Raw genomic sequence first — 21,018 nt, 5'->3', positions numbered from 1 at the left:
ATTGAAAAATTATAATTCATTGTCAAAGATGATACATTATAGTATTTAATGAAAAACTTAATGATTTAATATAATTACATTGTTTTTTAGTAAGTAATTTTTATTTATTTGTTGTCTACAGAAATAAATTCATAGACATTTACTGTTATAGTGATGTTATTACTTATTTTTTTTTAATTAACTTTAAAATAATGTAATTACCTACTTATTATAGTAGGTTCCTTAAAAATGATGAATATTTTTTTTTAGAATAAAAAGTAAAAATTTAGTTTTTTAGTTATGCACAATAGAGTACTAGAGTACCTAGTTAGGACTATTAAATACTCATAATTTAATGTAAAAAAATAAATTGGAATTAAAATTAAAATTAATTTATTAAATGGTAAAATTTAAAAGGAAATATTACCTATATAATATAATATTTTTTAATTTTAAAGTTAAAAAGCTCAATAAATTAAATTCATCGGGATTCACTGCTATAGATAAAAAATATGGTGGAACCTCGCTATATTTGAGTAAACTTATAATATATCCTTTAGTTTCAGTATAGTTTTTGAATGACATGATTTAATTATAATTTAATAACTTATTTTATACTTATTTCAAGTGTCCAATATTTGTAACTAACATAATATAGGTCATAATGGTAATATTATGGGAGAAAATCACCGCTATATCCGTCGATATGTGCAAAAATATGTAAAAACTTCAACAATTTATTACTGCTGGGGTCCTGGGGGTCATCTTTCTGCTGTCATTTTCTAAACTTAATGTATAAAACAGCATATTGCTTATTGATGTAACGAATAAAATAAAATAAATCTAATTTCTATAAGTTGCATAGTTTTTTTTTTAATAACCTTTCAAAACTGCACAGTTTGTTTTAGCGCACTCTATATAATATCATAATATCGAAAAAATACAATATATTATATATTTTATTATATTATTATTATTATATTATATTATAAGTTACTGAATAAATGAACAGATGACTGCAGTAGTGTGTATTATCAGTAGCCTAACCACAGCGCCGTCATACGTCGTACGATTATAATAATTTTACGATACCTATACAACTTTTAATACAATCGTAATAATTCCGAAATTTTGCATTTATATATTTATCATAAATTCCTTATAATAGCAATAAGCGTTTAAATTTAGAATCAATTTTCCATTAATGAAAATTTACAAGTTTTTAACTATTGTTGTAAATTCGTAACTTCGATAAAATATAGTGGGTAGGAGGTACTCATGTTAAAATTACGTAACTATTGTCTATTATCCATTTTTCTGTTTTAAGTACAAATATAATGGTCTTATACTTATTTGATTTTAACATTTTTAACACATTTTATAATGACATCAAAAGACTAAAACGAGAAAACCGGACGGCTATCGATTCGACTTCTATTACAATATTTAACATTGTTTGTCTTTTTTATCTATTGAAAATATTAGTCAATATGATCAATGCATTAAAAAAAGGAGATTTTTATCGATGAATGAAATTAGTGACAATTTATGGCGTTTATGAGATACAATATTTATGTCATCATCAAAGTATTTCTTAATTTGGTAGGTTGAACTATTTTTTTAATTGCTTATATATTTTCTTATAGTGGGTTAGGGCGATTTCTTAGTTGTGAACGATAACGTTATTATATAATTTATGATATTTCTGAGATAGTTTTGATGTGTTTGTCTGTGTAAAATGTGTGGTTGGGTACGTAGAAGAGGCTGCATCCAAATTGCATAAAAATAAATGTCCAAATTGCATGCCACCTCTTAAAGGGGTATGTCCGAATTGCATGGCGTGTACCACAAGTTTATTTATCATGCACGATGCACTTATGTGTATACTTACTTACAATTTAAACTTTATTTTTGACTTTTCTAATTTAAAAAAAAAAAAAAATCATGAATATAAACGCTTAATGATATTATTATGACTGTTACAACTGATTATAGTTTCTAGATTAAAATATTTTAATATCCAAGTGATGGCTATTTCCGCCATCTATTTGAGCTGAATTTTCTAATTCTACAATGTGTACAAACTACAAGGTACAACCAATGTTTGTGAATCATTCCATTCCAACCTGAATAGCATATTTTACTCTCCAAGTCCTAATATTTTTCAATTAGTCGACGCCTTAAAACAAGTACAATATAATGCATATATAAAAATGCATAGATAAAATTTAAATAATAGACTTCGGGAAATACTAGATAAACAAAAATGTATAAGTTCAATGACGACGGAATTTCAAAATAATGAAATAAATAGTATTCAATTTGTAGAAAAGTTACATTGCATTGCCGATAGTAAAATAAATAAAATAATACTTTTCCAAATTTCTATTATGTATTTGATGTTGAATATTTCAATATAGACAATATTATTATACGTATTTTATTATTCTTCTTATTATTATTTTATTGTAACGTAATTTTTCACCTTAATCTAACTTTTTTAGATAAATAATACTAATGTATTAAGTTGAGATACTGTTCATATAATGTAAAAGTATAGGTACCTGTAACTTAAAGAATACATTTTATCTAACCTAGGCACATGAATATTCACAAACAAATTATTTATGGGTACTTTGTTTTATAACAAATCCTTAGATAAGTAAACAAGTATGCCTAATATTTAATAATACTATCTGATTTTAAAATTTATTGATATTACATTAAAAACATTCAATTAAATTCCATCAAAGTATCAAAATTTATCATTTTTTTAAGCAGAAACTTTTATAATTTGGACGATAAAATAGGTATTAAAAATATTATTTCTTAAAGTGTTTATGATAGGTTTCCTGTTGCCTGTTGCTTATAAATAAAAATGTACATGTATTATATATAGTAGTATCTATCGAATAAATAATTAGATAAGTCTTATCACTTATTTATAATGTTAAATTCATATGGTTAAATTATAACACTAAACAATATATATACACATATATGGGTATATATATATTTATTACTAAATCAGATGCTGGATTTCAAAATGTGTAACTATTTGAATAATAATTATATTACTCACTAAGCACTTAAAGTTTCTAGATGATGTCGATTTTAGATTATATATCTACATAGTGTGTCTAAGATTTGTAGACGTTTATTAAACTGAAAATAATTATTTCGATTTTTAGTTTTTTCGTAGATTATTTATATATTTACAAATTATGTAAAATATTTAAACATACTACATAAATTATCTTCATACTTTAATCTGTTTAATCTATTTAAACTTATCGATCAATTATACGTGTTTAGACATCTTATAGATCTGAAGTTTTTACTGGGAAATAGAAAAATTATAAATCAATAATTAGGTAATATAATAAAAAAAACTAAATAATAACCAGTATACACTATACATATATAGGTTTATTAAAAAACAAATACAAGTGTATCATAATTTATTGATTACAAAATTAATATAGGTTAGCATTGAAATTATTGAAACATTTATCTTTAAAATTTAATTCTACACAACAACACAGGATATCCTGGATAAATAAATTGAAATAATGGATATTACTATGTTTATCCTTGATAGATATTTAAAATTTTTTATACCTACGTATGTCTCATTAGCTTATAAAAAAAATAATAATTAAAAGAGCCACAGGAGATATTATTTACGATCTTAATATTTTATAAATAATAGTACTTAACATATAGCTTTAGATATTATTTTGTTACTCCTTAATAATGACCTATGCATTATAAGCTGTACTCTAATATGTCTTATTCAATTTTTGTTAGAGGCTAACATAATGATTAATAATTATTTTTTATAGCACCTTACGATAGTCATGATTAAGCTTATAAGAATTGAGGACTTGGCTATATATTGATCATTGATTACGGATCAATGATCATGGTAAATAATAACATAGGAACAGCGTATGTAAATTATACTTTATAAATGATATGTTATACAGTGCAGCTCTTAAATAAAATGCCTTTCACCTAGATAATTTGTGAGATAATTTAAAAGTAAAAAATTTTTTTTTAACAGTATAGGTACATATTTTAATGTATATTTTTTTTCTTATATGAACTATTTAAAACGTAAAATGAAAATAGTGAAACATTTCATCTCTGATAATAATTGTATATGTAATAAGAATATAGGTATATACTACATTATTCATAATATTATGTTTTATATTTTTATAAATCATCATACAAAGAAAAATAGGTAATATACTAATATACACGTACTTTTTTTTTTAAATAAAAATAAAATATTATATAATAATAATATTTTGTTTAACTTATAAATATATGTATAAATGTACATAATTATAGTAGATATATAGGTAATTAAATATTATAATATGTTTATGGCATATGCCTCTTTATTATAACTTATAAGTGATAATTTATCACTGATAATTAATGATAGTTGAGACAATGGGTTTAAATGACAATTATACGAAACAGAGATTTGAATTTGAATATTTAGGTATAAATTAGATTTTAAAAATGTATAAATTCTGAGCAGACTCAAGCGGAGCAATAAATTTATTGATTTTACAATGATGAATTTTATTTTTTATTTTTTTGTATTTTATTTTTTACCTTGAGGTTGGTTTTGGATAGAAAATTGAATATAGTTTGTACTCTTGAGAAGTCAAAATTGATAATTATAATTGAAATAAAAACAAAAAAAAAAAAATAATAAATAAATTTTGTTTGTTGCAATTCTAAAACATATAACCGCCGCAGTTGGGTACTTGACATTTTCATCAAACATTAATGTTAGCATTTTTTACACATACTATAATTTTCTAAATATATTAACTTTTGAATTTATACTTTTATACATTTTAAATTGAAATTTTTTTTTACAAATGTTTGTAAAAAGTTATTTGCTGGGTTAAAATTTTTTAAATTTACTACAGGATGTCAAACATTTGTTTTTTTATGTAGGTATGTATAAACATAATAAAAATGTATAGTCACAATTTTTTTATATGACATCGTAAAAGCTACGAATATTTTTGGCAGTAAAAAATGTTTAGATGAAAATTTAATGCATGTTCTTCATAAGTAATTTATACTAGAACTTTAACATCTAATACAATATACCAATAAACGATTACAATTATTTGTTATAGATATTAGTAGTTCAAATTTGGATGAAATTACATATTTTACTGATGTATTATGTGTTAGTTTTTTTGTTATAATTCAAAAACATTAAGGCTTTGGAATTATAATTTGTACGTTTACGACGAATTTTACTATAGGAATACGTAGGTAATGACATTATCAAAATATGCAGATTAATTTTAAGATATTATATTTATTTATGCAACGAATATATTTGTAATGTTATACTGTATAATGGTATTAATACAAAAGTTAATAATAATAATATAATATGATATAAGTATAAATTACCTATTATAGTAATTAAATTTTAAGGATATAATAAATGTAATGTTTTCAGTAAAAATTAAGTCAACCTCCCGGTCCTATCGTAATATTAATAATAAAATAAAGGATTAATAGTTAAGTTATAACAAATTTAAACCATGAAATATATTTAGTGATTTAGGCTGACAAACCGTCTTGGCTTAGAAATCAGAATAGTTTTTCATTTAAAATGATAGTTTTATCATTAAATTCAAACTTAACACATGCAACACAGTGATCAATTCGATACTTAATTTACAACAGGGAAGTACACTGATACCCCACTTGTCCACATTTTGTTTTCTTTAAATGTATTGATCAAAAATGTTGTGTTTGATAAAAAATCTTGAAAATGTAATACATAGTTCTTCATACGTTTTTTTAATGGAATTGAAAAACAAAGCTTAGCGTCATTACGCTTTCATTTTTATGAGCGTTTGTCGCCGTTTGAACTTCAAATTATGACAAAATTAGAAATCCACACGTAAAATTCTACTCAAACGATTTTATTATTTTATTGTATAGTTCAATGATATTATTATTTACTTAAATTATTATTTTATATACATAATAAAATGTTTATAATACTAATACCGTAATACCAATTTTAAATAATTTATTAGCGTTTGAAATTTTTGAATTTTTTGTTTATTAATAATTTTTATAAATTATAAGAAGTTGAATAAATCTACAAGATCTTTCGTAGGTTTTTCTTATGTTTTTAGTTTAAAAGTATTAAAAATGTATAAACCCATTTTTTTAAAAAAATATTTCAAGTTACAATTTTACAAAATTGGATACGAGTATTTAAGCAAAAAATAAATATTTTAATTAGGAATTTTATTTAACTTAAAATATATTAGGTATAAACTTGCACATTTTTATAATATTTTCTTCATAAGTATATAATTATTATTAATAAAATATTAGAAATATGAAATATAGCTAACCCATATTATTTTTATTATATTATAATAGTTAATAATAAAGATATATCTATTATGAAATTGTTTTATGACAAAAATTACAATAAATTAATCAGTAAATACTATATTATATATTTAATTATTTTAATTTGTAATAATTATCAATTATTGGTAAGATTTAGCTAGTCTCTAATTGTGTATTTTATATTTTTATATTTTCAATTAATTAATTATAGAATAATCACAACACAATATATTATATAATATAGCAAATAAATAATGATCAACGTGGATTATTATTATTCTTTTACGATAAATTTCTGTTAATGAGATATTTATTTATGATGCACATACTGTATTACTGAAGTATACATATTCTTCTTTTTCTACTGAAATTAAGTATCTACTCTTTGAGGGTTTTCGCCACCATAACAATTTCCTTTTACTTAACTGTCTTGTACTATCATCTACCATTCATGCACTCTTAATTTTTTTGGCATTTTCTTCTATCTTATCCATTACTTTCTAGGTCTCCCACTAGTCCTACTCTTCCACGAGGTCTCTTCTCCATAGGAAATTCCAGCACTGATCTAAGCGTCTCTTTCTGACAAGTGACTTTTTGTCCCAATAAAATTGATCAGTCAAATTGTTTAGGGTATGAAATGTGTGACTGTGTTTTATCAAATAAAATCACGATTGTCAGACCTTAGACTGTATACCTAATAAATAAATTTGTAATAAAGTATACCTATATTGACTATTACTATATATAATTATTAATTAAACACAATTCTGGGCGATTCTTTTAAAACAGGACACTCATTATATATAAGTTAGTTTTAATACATAATATTAGTAGTTTGTATCGCAGATTGTATATACACTGGTTAGTAACAGTAGTAACACTATTATAAAGCATAATATAGTTACTATATAAAGATATAATGTAGATACCTGCAGTTAGTAGATATCCTTGAGGCTTATTCTTCCGTCTGTTTTTAACTACAGCTGTGGGTTATATAAAAAAAAAATATTGTGAATTATTAAAATTACATCTTTGTGACCGTATTATAATAATGTTGTCATGTTTCCTGTTTGTTTTAACAGTCAAATATTTTTAATGATTTATGTATATAATATATATATATATATATATATATTAAACATATAAGTGTATATATTTAAAAATGAATACTATTGTTCTCTATTGTTTATAATATGTGTATACTACATTGTGTATCAGGTACAATAATATGATTTAATATCATATTTTTAAAATATAAATATATATGGTAAATAATTTATTATTTATGATATTAAGTATTTCGAATTTAGACTTTCGAAAGTACCTACTTAAATAAATACATAGGTACATGACGGTTTACAATTAACAAATAATAAGATATCTTTAGTAAAATATGTATAGTAATAATAGGTATTTCGTATAACATTACTTACTCGAAAATCAGATTTAATAAATTTTTATAGGTATTCGTTAACAATACTACAATAGGATCATTAAAAACAATTTTCTAAATAAAAAAGTTATTATAACATCAAATATTTTTTATACCGAATTAATGTAATCTGCAAAATAAAACAAACAAAATTCAAAGAAAAATGAAAAATTTTACGTAAATTTAGTTTTTTGATAAAATTGATTTTCTTATTTTTGTGTAACTCATAGTTCCTTGAAATTTTCACCAAATGTTTGTTAGTAATTTTTATTCTTTTCAAAATATTTTTGTTATTTTCAAGCTATTAATAGGTATTTGAAAATTATTCGACAAGTAAAATTTTAATACAATATACAAAGTTCTAATACTAATTAAAAAATAATGAAAATAAATGCTCACAATATTTTTTTATAAACGATAATAAATTAGAATTTTGATAAAATTTGTAAAATCTTGAAAATTTTCAAAATATTTTTTTTTATATCTAAGATTTGAGAATTAAATACAAGATTTTTTATAAGTTTTTCAACTTTTAGTAAAAAAAAAAAAATGTTTTATCATAAGTCAAATTTTTTTTTATAAGTATTTGAAAATTTGAAGAATTCAACTAAGGAAAAAAATAGAGATGGATGAAGATTGCTTTGCGAATAATCCTGTATTTTTATATGCAAACAAAAATGTTTTTGTTTTACTTGTCTGACATTCAATACTTCCAAGTAACAGGCTATTACAACGTACAATACAATATTATATAAAGACATTCATTTTTTTAATTTTAGTGTCTACACGTGTATTTACTGTGTTTTAATGACTCACATTTGTCATGTTTTCTTTAACGTATTATTCGAAAACAACACGAATATTTAGTGGAAATAAAAAAAGAGTTAACGTTAAATGACAAAAAAGAAGTTCTATATATGTTCAACAAAAGAATCAGGTAGACCGATTTTTTTCATTTATTTACCAAGTAATTATGTTTTTTTTCAGTGTTAATTTATCTCATTAAAACTAAGTTTTGACTAAACTTCTAAAATTGTTTTTTCGGCCATTATCACATAATTTACATAGTATAAATATTCGTTATTTATACATTCCTGACTTTTTAGAAAATTAAAATGTATCAGTATGTATAATGTATATTGTTATGTTTTACTATAAGTACGTACATAAATAATTATTATAAATATAGGTAAATACTTTCTTAATAATTATGATTTTAAATTTATTTATATAGAACGTATTTTTAATGAATTGTCATTAGAAAAATATTATATGTATTTATAAATCTGTATATCAGATTGTATACTTAGGTGAGAGTGTACACCTATCTCAATCATTTGTTTTAAAATATATGATAAATAATAATAATTGAAAATTTGTGTTTTCTTCATTTTCAAATTATTGGCACCATTCCTACTGTTGGATCATACCAACTGTAGCAAATCGCATAGGTAATTTAAGTGGATGGGCGGGTGTTAATACCTTCAGCTTGAATTTGGAGAAAATCGGCAAACTTTAAACTACTATGTCTCAAGAGAGACTCGAATTTTGCTTATTACTAGTTTTAAAATGAGAGTTAATAAACCTCTGATGGATTCAGTGGCAGGTATTATACTATCTAGGTAGTAGGTACTATATAGAAATTTGACATAAGGATTTCAGATGACACCGGAGCCATTAATTTAAATAATTTAAATATTATATAATAAATTCAGCAAATATTTAGCCTATTTAATACTGCAACGTTAAGTATTTATTATTAATTATTATTATACACACACACACATACATATATATATATATAAGTAATTATCAATTTAAAATGGTTGGTTGGTATAATATGGTATAATAAGGCCTTATTTTTTATTTAAGGTCGTAAACGTAAGGAAAATAAAATAAAAATAAAACATAGCTAAAATATCGAAAAACGAAAACAAAATCGTAAAACCAAAAAGCAGTATAATAATTAAAAAAAAAAAACAATAACAAAATCATAAAACAGAGACAAAATACTTAACAATTATAATACTAATAATGTCGTACACTATAGTAAAACGGAACAATGTCAACTACCAAATTAATTTCTACTAAAAATTAAAATATTTTTTTATTTACTTCTATAATTATATTAAAATTGTCTTATTGAATATTTATGTATAGGTGTATATTTTATTATTTTATTTGGAAATGACTATTATACTGTTTTTAAATGAATTATTATGTATAAATTTATTATATCTATGTATATATTATACATATATTATTATTCAGATATTCAACAACATCATATCAATTGGTTAAAGGCAGTGACAAATAGTTTATTTTTGTGGTGTTGAGATTAAACAATGTTAATAGTAAGTAATCATGTATTTTGTGTTTTTTCAAGTGTATAAATAACAAAATCATAGATTTTATGAATGTTGTAATTTTTAATTATTGTAAAAAAAAAAATAATCACTTATAGGTAATTTAATGATGATGACAGAATATTGTGTCTATATTTGAATATAACTTGAAAACCTTCGATTACACATCAAAATTCTAGGTATTTTTTTTTTTGTCAATAAAATAATGGATAATATTATATATAATATCTATCATTGCATTATAACTCGTTATAATTATTAGAGAGCACCTAAGACTTAGGTAGATATCTAAAACTGAATTACTCACTGTATATATTTAATATATTTATTTTTATTACAATAATATGAGATTCAGTAATTTTTTCTCTATAGTCCATAAAAAATACATTAAAAAAACCTTATAGCATATATTGATAATATGTTGTTTACATATTTTTACGCATTGAATAATGATGGTAAGAAATACTTAATCTAATAGTATCGTTGTATATTATATATTATTTATATAGATGTCGTTTTAAATGGATGCAATGAACTTGGCTGATGACGTAATATAATAAAAATTATTTGTTTGTATTAAAATTATGATTTAAGACTGAATTGAGATTTAACAATGTGGCGATGTGTATATAAATAACTTTACCTACCTATATAATATACATATAAGTATATTTGTTAATATTATTAATTTATAATCTAATGAAATCGTGTGCGTGAGAAGATTTTATAAAACTATAAGTATATATGTACGGCGTATAATTGTACGCGTTTTTTATCGTTACTTATGCGTTGTATAAACTATAAAGTGATTTAAACGCATATTTGTCACACGATAAAAATACGCCAAAATATGTTTATACAGTACGTTGTACACCATACGAAATATGAATGTTTTATAATTTATAATTTATTGCACATTGACTATAGGTATACAATTATTGAATAAAGAGGCAAAAATATATTTTGGGAAAATCCGTTTTATAATACATTGAATGATGGAACCCGGAACCGCAGCTTTATGTATATTATGGTTCGTCATTGGTAAGTATCTACCTAACTTAATTACCCACTGACAGTTTGTGTTTTAAAACAAATGCAATTGATTTTTAAGGGTAGTAAAAAAATAAACAAAAAAACATTGTACAATATAATTGCCAGTAGGTAACTAAAATGTTGGTTAGAAGGAGGGCATGGCCAATAAGAAAACGTTAATTTGTAAACAAATTATTATAGTTTGTGCTTAATTTTACATTTTTATACATCTTAAATAATACGAAACATTAGTTTTTAAATTGTGTTAAAACGCAAGCCCAAAAATTTTTAATTTTCAATAATTATTTTGTCCAGTACAATAACTTAATAAATTTATATCTATACAAGAACTAGTATCATAAAAATTTTTAATTTTAAGATTTCAGACATAGATGATTATGGAATTAAGAATTATGGATTTAAGAGTTTCGCATAAACTTTAAATTTGAATGTATAGTACAGAGATTATTATTATCATAGGGCTCCATTGTTGTCGTCCCCAATGGCTATGCGTTTATGTCACTGTACTGACGTATACACTTGTCGGTCATATTTATAGAAATACCACTTTATCAGTATGGCTATAACAATATATTACAATAGTACAGTAGCGTTTACAAAATTGTTTGATAATAGGGGAGATGAAGAATTTGAAAATAAATGAAAACCTACAATATTGTAGATACAAGATAAAATTTAAAATAATTAAGTATCTAGGTGCTATCACTGCTATCCTACTCATATGATATAATATATTATAGTACAGTATTGCGTGTTATTTATAAAAGCTTAACATTGGCTGTGTTACAAATTACAATAAAATTAGTTTTTATTTATATCAATTTGTAAAAACGTCTTAAGACAAAATAAATAATAAATATAATTGTTTTCAATTATTTTGAAAAAATAATGATTAATGATTAGCTAATTGTTCTAGAATTATCTATTATTAATTTAACATTGAATTTGCAATTTAATGTATAGACACTTATACATACTGTGTTTTACTTAGAATTTATTTCAATCAAAAATTGTTATTACAAGCAAATACACAATAATATGTAATATGTATTATACTACATATTATACGTAATAATTTACCAATCACACTCATCCCCCTTTTTTTATTATGCATTTATTGATTTATATTCAAATTCTAATTTTCGACATTTTTAAGAGTACCTACCTACCACTTAAAAACCATAGTCTTAGAACATTATTTGTTAAATCTTAAAAATATGTATCTAATACCTATTAAGCCTTAATAATTAAGGTATATGTCAAATCATTATTAAGGATTATTATACTCAGTGCTCGGTAGGTATATAACGTTAAATAATTCATAAACTACGTGTTCAAACTTGAAATTTCAATTAAGATGATTCATTATTTAAAAAAAATGTAGTTCTTATTTGAATAAAGAAGTTTGTATGTTCATGGGAGTCATGGGACTTTATCTTTAAATGACATAATGAGTTTTAAAAATATAAAAATATGTGGTTTTTAAGTATACTAAAAATTTCAAAAATTGAAATTTGAATGAATGTGTAACTTAGGAAAAAATGGGTTTAAACATGCTTGGTGAATCAACCTACATATGATATGTTATATGCTATACATAAGCTACATAAACGCTTGTGTATAAATGTATAAACATTTTTTTAGGAAATTTCTATGAAAACTTTTTTTTTATTATTTTTGACGTGTAATTAGTCGGTGTATTATTAAAAGTAAATTATACTACCTTGTTTACTTATATGTATAATTACTAATTATTATAATATAGGTGTCCATTTATATTTTATAAATATATATAAATAAAATCCGAAAAGTAAGCTCGTGTACTTAGATATACTATTGTACTTAGATATACTCAAACATACACTGTTTTTGTCTCTTATCGAATAATATAATATATTAGTGTACAAAGAAAACATGTCATCATGTGCACAAAAACAAATAGATACTAGAAAAAACATCGGGTGAAATAAAATTCTGTGGTCTGCGGATATGCGATATATGTATACATGTATAATATATTATTATGCGGATTGCGAATTATTATGTACATTATTACGCGGATGTAATAATATAATATATTATCTTCAATATAGTATAGCCGCGTGAGTATAATATTTATATGTATTATAATTTATAATAATATGATATTACGAGTATATTATTTATGTATAGCATAAATACGACGTATAAAATTGACGAATTTGGCATATTACATTATTATTGTTATTATTATTATTATTATTATATAAATTTATTATTGCGCCGAATGCAAATTTTCATAAATATATATAATTATCAGTCACGTTTGATGTTTGTATTTTCTGTATCCTTATACACTTTTATACTTACTATTATTATTATTATTACAATGTTTATATATGTTTGAAAATTCGCGATGATAAGTACATAATATAACACCGTGTTATATAGCTATACTAGTGTCGGGGCGAGATCCCAAGGCCTGCGCCACCGCTACCGTCGGTCCATACTCATTATACAGACGTTGCGGCGGCGCCATAGGTTTATCTATGGGATTGGGCGGGCGGGCGGGCTACAGCGTGGTAGACTGGTAGGTACTGAAATCCGTTTATAGACGTGTCGTACTCGCGTATAAAACGCACACCGTGTCGAAGCAGACCGCAGGCACGAACAGCAACCACCGCTGCTGACGCAGATAATAATATTTTCGGTCAGTGTGAAAATCTCCAGTTTCCGTCGTACACAGCGTAGTTTTTTCTCAACCATCGTAGTCGTTTTCCTAAAATATACATTTCGCGGCCGTTAAATTGCGCGCAATGGACCGAGTTTAGTGCGCGTCGAATTCGTCACCCGAAACGTCGTGGGAATAATATTATAGGTACCGTCCGGTATCGGCCGATTGCTCAATACAGCTTCGAAAAGAAAAAAAATAAATAAATAATAATACAAAAACTCGCGTTACGTGCGTGTATGTATTCGCTGCAGTTATTATACACCGCTGTATAATACCCACAATTGTCGTAAAGTCGTGTGTTTTTTCTCTCTTCCGTTTCGATTTTTCTGCCACATACCGTGCAGTATTACCGCTATTATATTATATTATTCTCGTCGTCACCATGTCGTCGTACCGCAGTTGGTTACGAGTAGCGTTGGTGTTCACCCTGTTGGCCGTCGTCTACGGGGCGCCCATCTGGGAAGAGCTGTTCGGATTTTCGCCTCGTCGTCGCAACACACAGCCGACGGCCAGGACGCCAAGGGCCGGCGGCAAGGAGAAGTACAAAGCCACGTGCTGGGTCATCAATCCGGACAACTATGCGTTCCCTGGCCAGTCGCCCTACCCATCGGGCCCGCTGTGTCCCTACTGAAGTCGTACTGCATATATTACTATAATATATGGGTATACGTATATTGATGGGTACCTAACCGAGGTTACCGACACCGGTATAAACTTCGTGGGTACCCGGTCAAATATAGCTATGCCATTTAAGTACGCCTGCAGTGGCCGCCATTGCGTAATTTAAGTTTATAAAGTAAAATAATTTAATATGCTTAACTATTATAATGATAAACATATACAAAAATGATATATATAGTCATATTACCTACCTATATTATACCCATACCTATTATGTATTTATATGTATACCAAAGACTATACTATTGCGTTACGCGCAGTATAATTATATGTATATGTGTATGAGTATATGTAACTACTAACTATTATATTGCTTTCGTTCTAAAATTATGTTAAACCTAAGAACCTACTCTTAACTCACTTAAGTCAAAAAATAAGTATATATACATATTTATAATATATATACATATCAATATCATACTAGTCGTTATGACGCGCACGTCTACGTTATATTATATACCTATTCGTATGTGTCTGCATGCATACGTTGTGTTTTTTTACGTGTAAAATAAACGATTTGTTTTTAAAAATCATACAATTTAGTAGATTATATTATTATATCAGTGTTGTATTACTATTACTTTGTTAATATAATATATTACACTATAAAAGTTCCTATCCATAGTCATCCTATATAATGATATCATGTCTGTTGTCCATCACCTGTACATCAACGCATATAATAGCTTAGGGGAAAATGTAATTTGACGGCTAAGTCGGTGAAAAACAATATTATGTTGTCGTTACAGCGGTTTGAGACACGTGAAGTATTTACATTTTTGATTCAAACTTGTATAAATATTACAGCTACTTTTAGATTGTATAGTTAATATAGTTATATTTGTTATTTGTCGTATAATATAGCTTAGTCATTGGCGTTCATTTTATACCTGCATGTGCCTATAAGCGCATTGTATTTTTTTACATGAAAACAAACGATTCATTTTTATAAAATCGCACAGTTTAGTAGATTATATATCATTATACACTGCCCAGTGGTGTTGTATTATTACTACTTTGTTAATATAACACCGCATTATAAAACTTCTTAGCCATTTGTCTAGCATGTGACCAGTCTTATGTAATAATGTATCATCGATTATTGACTGTTATGTGTTACTTACACATAAACGTATACTACAGCCGCTTAATAGAAGTAAATGTAATTATTTTAATTTAACGGCTAAGTCGGCGAATAACAATATCACGTTGTTGCTATAATGGCGGGCTGAAAAATGTAAAGCATTTACACGTTTTATTCGAGATAATATAAATATATTGTTTAGTTATATAATTAGTGATTCAGCTATTGGTCATATGGCCACTATAGTTTTATCCAATTTACTATTAGCGTATAGTGTATAGATGTGTACATTCATATTCATATTATGGCGCGGTAAATAGACAATGAAAATTCAATACGGTTTTCTCGACGGCCGCTATCTAGTCAGGACTCTTCCAAAATTGGCCTTGGTGCGTCCGCCGGATGGTCACTAGCCGTGAAAAACACTTGGTTCGCAGAGCTGTGCTGCAAAACGACGGCCGCGACGTTTTGTTTCTTCTGACGAGGTGTGTTCGTATACCATCATACATTCGTTCATACATCTAAAATCATCTGCGATAATTGGTAAATGGTGAGCGAAGGCCGGTACCCGGGACGTATTGTAAATTTATTTTGTGTTGTTGATATTGATTTTACATGTATATTATGTATATTATTGTACCTATATATTGTATTGTCAAGTATGGTTATTTACCTAAATTCATTTATGCGTGGTTTTCCGCACGATCATTTACGAAAATTAAAACAATATGAATTTAATTATTTATAAAGTCATGTCCGAATTTATTTGTATATAGATATACCTGATACCTATGTAAAATTCAATTTCAACAATGCTCAAAAATAAATAAGTAAAACTATTTTAAAAACAGTTATAATACAATACTATTAAATAAAAGAATATTAATCAATTAAATTTACTTTTAATTTATAAATTGTAATAATTATGGTGAACCGATTTTATTATTAATATAGGTGAATAAGTATTTATCAAATCGAAGCATGCAGTTTATTTCTGATTAAGAATTTGTATTTAAACTTGGTTTAACTAATGCTTCATTATGTTCGAAACAACTATTGAAACATTTTAATATTTATAATTTATTAATTATATAACTCAACTGCTCCAGAAAAATTATTAACAAATATGAAATAGATTGCTAAACGATGTATCTCTGTTTTAGCGTATACTTCCGTTTAGGTATACTGAAAATCTGTGTAGGTATTTCACTTTGTGAACTTATTCGATTTAGTTGGGAGATCTCTTTGTTTTAGATTAGATTTATAAGTTTTCCGGTATCTTTAAAAAAAATCTCTGAAATTAGAAGAAATCGTAGAGTATAGTTTATGAGTATAGGTATAAGCTCCAAACATACTGACATTGCCTTGGACACGTTTGAGATATTCTTATTTGATTTTTCTCCAAACGCTGTCTACGATATTCGTTAATCTCATACAGTCATACTCTCATTGACTCAATAATCATGTAATTGACTTATTGCTTTACACGTACAGTGTACACCAACCGATATTACAACGCCTAACTGTTAGTATTTTTCCCAAAAAAATAAACCATGTACGACAAATGTGTTATTTTAATTCAGAATGTTACTGAAATGACTAATGACTAAGTTTTACGTTCGCATGTAATCTTTAAAAGCGATTTTATGACATAAACTCGGGTAATTCAGCTTAGTAAATCATATATTATTCTTTCTTGTAAGTTGTGTGTTACCTTGGTAACAAGAATTTTTTTATACAATCATTGTTCTGACAATTATGAATACAAAAAAAAATAATCAGGCCAAATCCATGAAACCGTTTCTTAAGCGGTGATCTTTTATATACCCGTGGTCAATTAATTTGTTTATATACATAATATATACATAAACATTTAATATTATGCGTTTCGATGAGTTAATAACGATCGTGTAAAAAAAATCCACTGAAATAATTACCGTCAAAACATTTTAGTTGATTAGGTACATATTTAATGAACTTCGTTTTTTTGGGGATCTTACGTATTTTAACGAGTTAAGAACGTTGGTGCAATTAGAATGTGTCACTTGGACTTGGTTTCAAAGTTATAACCATTTTGTATTTATATTATTTATCATGGAAATATTTTAAGTTTACTCTATATAAGTAATTCGTTGTAAATTTGGTTGATACTTCGATAGCCCAGGTTCATAGCTATGACCGAAGCCGGTAGTCGTAGGAAGCGATTACTCGTGTTACTTAACTGGCCACGTTACTAGAGGTTTGTTGGACCTCGAGTTTTACGCCCGGAGCTAATATAGGCGTAGAGAGCGACTACTTGTCGTACATAAATCGCAAGGTCTTCCCGAAGGGTAGGTATGTACTTATTAAGTTATCAGTCTAAACGAAGGATATAATAACAATAAATAGTTGTTTTACTTAAGCTAATGTAGGATCATGTAATAAAATGTCAAGAATTTTTATTTTATAAATAATGTTTATCAAAATGTTTTATGTCTACCTATATAAATAGCTCAAAAAGAATCAAAATATTTATAAAATTGTATTATGTGGGAATGCTAACATAAAAATTCCATAGTATTAACGGTTTTTCATTTTTGAATTACAACAAAATATTATAATTTGATGAAAAACCTTGAAAAAAATTTTCAAACATTAGAATTAAAAGAAAATTGTTTAGGAAATTCCGAATTTTTAACTATAAAATAATTTGTAAACTTTCGAGATTTTCACGAAATTTTTCAAAATACCAATTTTAAACACTTAAAAAATATTGTAACTAAATATTTTCAATATTTTTTTATTTGTAATTTTCAAGCATTTTTACCCCGCAATAAATTTTTTTCCGAAATTTATAGAAAAAAAATTAAAAAATTGGTAATTTCAAATCTACAGATAAGAAACTCAAAAAGAGTCAAAAAATGAAAATGTCATGATGTATAAAAAATTAAAGTATTATTAATTTGGTGAAAATTTCGAGTATCTATCGTTATTTTTTTTTAATTTTAACAATAAACAAAATTTATATTATAGAATATACTGAAGGTTTTGCATACAAATTTCATATTCATATTATAAATTTCTTAATACTTTTATGTTTTCCTTAGTTATATTGAAAAGTACTGATTAGACCTTAGGCCCTTAAGCATAAAGTACCAACTAGATTCAATTACAATAAACCAGAATACAAAAACCATTGATTAAGTTAGAAAATGTTTTACTGCCCCAAAAGGTGATCACAGACCAAAAAAATACATACATTATTCATCGCTTCATTCAAAATCTAAAATTATCGTTTAAGTTTTTTTATTCATTTTTAAATATTTAAAGTCCTTAATTATTTCTTTGGAAATTTCATTAATTCTTTAAATAACTGAATAAAAATGATAAACACTTAACTAAATTTGACTCTTCTTAGAGTTTTATTATTAGGTTCTGAAAATTGATTTTGTGTTTAAATTGTAATTCGAAATCAAATACTAAATCGTAAATACTTAAAATTTTCACCAAATGTTTAAAGTATCATTGTCAATAAATAAATTAAAATTTTTTTTTTGTTTTTTTTTTTAGATTCGTTAAAAAAATTTTCGCTGGCATTTGATAACAATAATAATAATAAAAAAAATAAATACATGTTTATTGTTATTATAATATAATTTTTCTTACACATTTTTCATTTACAAAAAAATTTCGCTTAATCTTAAAAATTTTCAAATTATTTTAATATTTTAATTTTTAAGTATATGTACGAGTATATCTAAAATTTTAAAATTTTAAAATTTAATACAAGATTCTTCATACATTTTCTACCTTAATAGGCTTTATATATATATATATTTAAAACCATTTATCAAAAATTCACAATAATTTTTTATAAGCATTTGGCGTTGAATTTGTATCCTATTAAATATATTTACCCATATAATAATAATTATTTCTTTTAAAACGATTTTTATATTTTATTGTAACTCAAAAACAAATAGTTTAAGATACTTGAAATTTTCATCAAATGTTCATATAGTTGTTTTTTATATTTCTTATAAAAAGTTTTTTTAATTCTATTTAACGAATTCCTATGTCCTTACGATTTTTTTTTTGTTCCCCATGTGACTTCATTATATGGAAGTATCACTGCATGTATTATGAATTTAACGATACACAATGATATTTTAGAAATTTGTAGATTCATTTTTAGCTATTAGTTATTACTTATACCATAAACTTATTTGTTTTTCATAAAATAATTAAATATAATATTATTATTATCATAGTTGAATTCAAATATAACACATCTATTACAGTAGCCTACTCGACACCTATTAATTGTATACAGTTGAGCGGTACCCACTTCCCCTCCTATTGCCTTTTTTATAATGCAATAATAGTTTTTCATTGAATTAAAACATATTGTAATAAATAATAACATATTATTTCGTACTGAGACAAGTGAAGCGAAGAGACTTCGGTATCTGACATCCGGGTGTTGCTGTTTCTGATTTTTTTTTTTTTTTAAATTATTTTTCCTATTTAATTTTTTTATATAATATTAAATTGAATCATTATAATACGTTTTAAGTTATATTAAATAAATCAATAGTCAATTATATTGCTATTGTGTTGTTATTTTAAATAATTATTATAGGACCTTACTAATAAATAAAATACATATTAAATATAAAATAGGTATAATTCATATCCATGTATTTAATAATTAAACAATTAAAGTCAATCCATACTTATTAATAATATATTATAATATGTATAAAAGTTTAAATAACTTGAAATATTTTATTAGGGTCTTTTTAATTGACGTGTTTATCTAGGATAAGTTCATTGATTAAGTTAAATGTTAGTGCATTTGTGTTGTTGATTGATTTATTGTAGTTTTAGCTGCAATGGAGACTGTTTTAACTTTAGGTCATTGTGTATAATGAGACATTAATGAGACATATTATGGCACAGATATTGCAAAAAAAATTGACTGGAAAGCCTAGATAGTATGAGAATGCTTGATACATCCTCATACTAGGAAGCCAATTTTATTTACTTAAAAATAAAAAATTGAATGTTATTCAGATTAAATTGAATTTTTAAAGTTTTTAAAAAAATTGTATTTATGGCACAACCAGTGGTTTTTACGTGAACTCAACAAATTTTAGTGGTTTGGTTATCTTGATTATCATAGACGTACTACGGCCCTTATTACTACGCAGTAGGCAGATACATACTACCTACTATAACCAATATAGCTTATCTTTATTAGTTGATTTATAACTTCCGCCACAAATAACACGTCACATTAAAATGC

Source organism: Rhopalosiphum maidis, chromosome 2 (assembly GCF_003676215.2).
Source record: "Rhopalosiphum maidis isolate BTI-1 chromosome 2, ASM367621v3, whole genome shotgun sequence".
NCBI lineage: Eukaryota > Metazoa > Arthropoda > Insecta > Hemiptera > Aphididae > Rhopalosiphum > Rhopalosiphum maidis.
This window is presented reverse-complemented; position numbering follows the sequence as displayed.